Genomic DNA, 4,343 nt, shown 5'->3' on the forward strand with positions numbered 1-4,343 from the left:
CTAACTTTAATTTATTTGTCATTCATCAAAACTTTGTTTGGTAACATTTTAGAGATATAATGTAATGTAATTGCATTACAAAAAAAGAGACAAGATATGTAATCTCGATTACAAAGGAAATAGTATGGAATCTGATTACATTATGGATTCTATTTTTATCGTACCAAATATACCCTTCCGCTCCTCACCGTCTCAATCCACACGACGACATCGTCCCAACCCGAAGTCGAAACCATTTCACCCACCGCCATGGCTTCTAGGAAGGACGACGACAACCAGATTCTGAGGTACAACGATGTCGCCCTCCGTCGATCTGACCTCGGCATCCTCCGCGGCCCCCATTACCTCAACTGTTGGTGCAAGAAGCACTAGATCTTTTCTAGGATTTCGATGTTTGATAATATACCTAAGTCTGGTCAGTTTGACCAAGGGTTAATCCAAACAGGACTTGATGTTTGGATGTGTGGAAGTGAGTGAAGTCTAGTCAGATGACTAGTGAGAAGTCCTAGTCGGTTAGACTAGGCAGTGGAAGTCCTGATCTGGACGATCGGGCAAGGGAAGTCCTAGTGAGTGAAGCTAGGCAAGGGAAAGTCCTAGTTGTAGGCTAGGCAAAGGGAAAGTCCTGATTTGGAGAATCAGGTAGAAGTTTTGGCAAAGTCGAAGTACTAGGTGAAGTCTGGGCTGATCTGGAGGACCGAGCTGCAGCAAGAAGTCTGGGTTAGTTAGGAGGACTGAGTCGCAACAGAAGTCTGGGTTGATCTGGAGGATCGAGTCGCAGTAGAAGTCTGGGTTGGTCAGGAGGACCGAACCGCAGCACAAATCCTGGGGGCTAAGGACAGAACCGAGCAAAAGTTCAACAAGTCAAGAGGACTTAGTTGGCAAGAAAATTATCCAAAATGAAGTGGGTAAGGACGCGTTCCCGGAGTGGAACAGTAGGCGTCAGACTAACCTAGGATTTCGGTAGAAATCTGAAGTTAGACCCACAAAATAAGGGTAGGATGTGTTGCTTTGTTTGCATGCTTATGTTGCAGGAATCTTGATGCAGGGGCAATACATGAGGAGTCCGACTTCAACGGTCATAACTTTTGACTCAGGACTCAGAACGAGGTACGGTCGGATGCATTTCGAAGCCCTTTCAGAGCTCTACAAAAATATATTTGGAGTCGACTCAACTGTAGCTTGGGTCGACTTCAGTGAGCTTGGAGTCGACTCAGACAAGGCTGGAGTCGACTCAGACAGTGGATAACGAACAGAATGAAGTTTTATCTGCCACGTCAGCTGGAGTCGACCCAGATAAGTTTGGAGTTGACTCAGGTGCAGTATAAAAGGAGGTGAACGTGCACAAACAAGGATATTCAAGCTAGAAACTTTCCTGCTCAACTAATGGCGCTTCTAAATGCGAACGGGGCCAGACACTTGCAACTAGGGAAGATCCAAGAGGAGTGCGCAGCGCTCAGGACTTTCGGAACGGTGAGTTTGGTTTAATTTATTATTCTATCTTACTTTAAAGTTCTTATTTTTGTTATTATTTATTTTGGACTGTAAGACGAGTTTCTCCGCCTCCGAACAAGGTTCAGAAAGGAGACCACTAGTGGACGGGCGCCTCCCGTACATAGGCCTTGGACGTACTAACCCTGGGGGGTTAGGAACCAACTAAAAATCTGTGAGTCTCCTGTGTTTTGTTTTCTAATTCTGCTGCGAGTTTTCTTTGATAGTAACGAATGATTTTGAAAAGCAACGACACGCTATTCACCCCCTCTAGCATGTCACATCGATCCTACATCAACGACCGCCTTATCAAGTTCTACTTCTCCCACCTGGCTTCCTCCTTCGCCTCCTCCGGAGCCATCCTCCTCGTCCCACCTTCCATTTACTTCTGGCTCGCCAACTGCTCTGATTCCCAATCCCTCCGCGAGTTCGCCGATCCCCTCCGCCTCCCCTATTGCTCCCTCGTCCTCTTCACCGTCAATGACAACCTCAACGTCGCCGCCGCCGAGGGTGGTTCACACTGGAGCCTTCTCGTCTACTGCCGAGAGACCAACGAGTTCGTGCACCACAACAGTTGCACCGGAATGAACCTCTGCATGCACAATGGCTCTTCCGCATAGTTAGTGGATTTGTTGGTGCCGACGAACCCCCTCAGTTTGTCAAGGGTTTCACACCGCAGCAGACCAATGGGTACGACTGTGGGCTGTATGTTCTAGCAATTGCCGAGGTGGTATGCAATTGGTTTGTGGCTGACAGAAGGGGGTGCGCGAAAAGAGATTAAAGGTGGTTCACTGCAGTTGACAAGGAAGTGGATGCAGTTGCTGTTAATAAACTGAGGGGGAAAATATTAAAGCTTATTTTGAATTTGATAGAGAACAAGTGGCGGGTAAACTATTGAATTGTTTTCTTCTTTTCTGTGAATTAAGTTTTTTTTTCTTGCTTTTCTTCAACTTGTTTGATTCGCATTTCTCATATGAATTTTCGATGGAAAGAAACTGCCCCTGCCTTGCTGGCACTATCGCAGGTGATCCCTCTCCACGAGCCCGGTTAGGGAGGAAGAGTATTATTGGTATTTTATAATAATAAAAATTATATTCCTTACTGAAAATAATGGACACCAAACACTGTAATGTAATCATCTTTGTAATCAAAGATTACATGCATTCCTTCAACCAAATATAGTAATGTAATCTTGATTACATTACATTACATTACAAACTTGATTACATTACAAGCGTGATTGCATTACGTCCTACCAAACATAGCCTTAGTTTTAACTAATTTTATTTCTAATGATATTTTATGTAAATTAGGAAATTACAAGGATGAAAATGAGCTATGGAGCAAATTGATTAAGCTTCATGAAGATCCAACCCTATCGACACAAGATGATGACTACAATGAGGGAGACTCAATGGCTCAAAAACTTGAGGATTCGGAGGTTGAAAGGTACTCAACATCCAACGATGAAATTGAAGAAGCATCCACTTTAAGAAATGAGAGGGAGATCTAAGACCGTTGACACCAAATGAGAAGAACTCTCAACTTTCGAAAGTGATAAGGAGGAAGATCATGTCACCTCTACAAGTCAAAAAGCCCAAATCATGAAGGTATAAAAATTCATTTATTAAAAATAAAGATCATATCTTGTGTTTTGAGTGTAGAGAAAAATAACACTATAAGAGCAAGTGTCCTAAATTGATGAAGAAAGCTCAAGTGACACCCAAGGTGAAGGAGAAGCTAAGAAAAGTTAGCCTCATGATATGAAAGGGCAAGGAGCACATAGTTTGCTTCTTGTGCAATCAAAAAAGATATTATTGGAATCAATGTCCAAAGAGAAGACTTTCAAGTAAGAATAAAAGAGGAAATTCAAGTTTAGGGGATCACTTGAGGCAAGATCCGAGGAATCATTAGTTAATATTATTTCTTTATTTCAAGAAAATAAGCATGTTAGTAATATATTTTATCATCTTAGTACTAATTATCATGAAAATAGAAAATATGATAGACCTAAATATAATTTTAGGACATTCATGATACGCCTACCGAAAATATGGATAGGAAGAATCTTGATAAAAATCCTAAGACTACACACATGTCTAGAAAAAGAAATGATCAAGTTAGAAATGAAAAATTATAGATTAATGATTTAGAGAAAGAAAATCATGTCTTGAGGTCAAGACTTGAAAAATTAGAAAAGACCCTTGAGAAAATGACAAATAAAGTTAAAAGGTCCAAGAACCAAAACTTAAGTTTTAGGTAGACAAGATCCATTTAAGGGAAAAAAGGTTTGGAGTACAAACTCAAGTCCAAGGAAAGTATGATTTCATACCATAGAGTTTCATATAACTATGAAACTAACCTTAAGTCTAGGTGTTAAGTCAAAGTTACAAGGGAGGTTATCATTGGTATTGACTTTGAGAAGACTAGCATGACTAAAGCTTTTAAGAAGAATAGGAAAGTCATTACGAATATATCTAGGGAAGTTATTTCTAGTGAATACCTAATGCACCCAAGGAGCTCCAATAGGTATTGAATTTCTAAGCGTGTGATCTCTTCACACTAGGTGGTATAAGATGTGCCAACCCAAATTGGAATGGTAGTTAATTCAACCATGTGAAGTTGACATTTTAGGATATTTTCAAAGAATTGTGATATCTTGGGAATGAAAATTTAAAATTTATCCTTAAGGATTTTATAGTATGCTAATAAAAAATTGAGATCTTGAAATTAATCAAATTGGAACAAAATATGATAGAATTCAAAAGTGTGCCAAATCTGGGGTTTTGGCACATTCGAGAGAAATAGGCCGTCTATATCAAATCAAGTATTGGACATAAAGATTAGTTGAAAAT

The 4,343-nt window shown here is 40.5% G+C and overlaps 1 pseudogene; it reads left to right on the forward strand.

Moving 5' to 3' along the window:
• The first annotated feature begins 249 nt into the window (after positions 1–249).
• On the forward strand, positions 250–3,001 carry LOC141826380 (NEDD8-specific protease 1-like; annotated as a pseudogene).
• Positions 3,002–4,343: the final 1,342 nt, after the last annotated feature.

The sequence above is a fragment of the Curcuma longa genome, chromosome 1, assembly GCF_044706935.1.
Source record: "Curcuma longa cultivar G26 ecotype Majalengka, Jawa Barat chromosome 1, ITB_CL_G26_1.1, whole genome shotgun sequence".
NCBI classification, from domain to species: Eukaryota; Viridiplantae; Streptophyta; class Magnoliopsida; order Zingiberales; family Zingiberaceae; genus Curcuma; species Curcuma longa.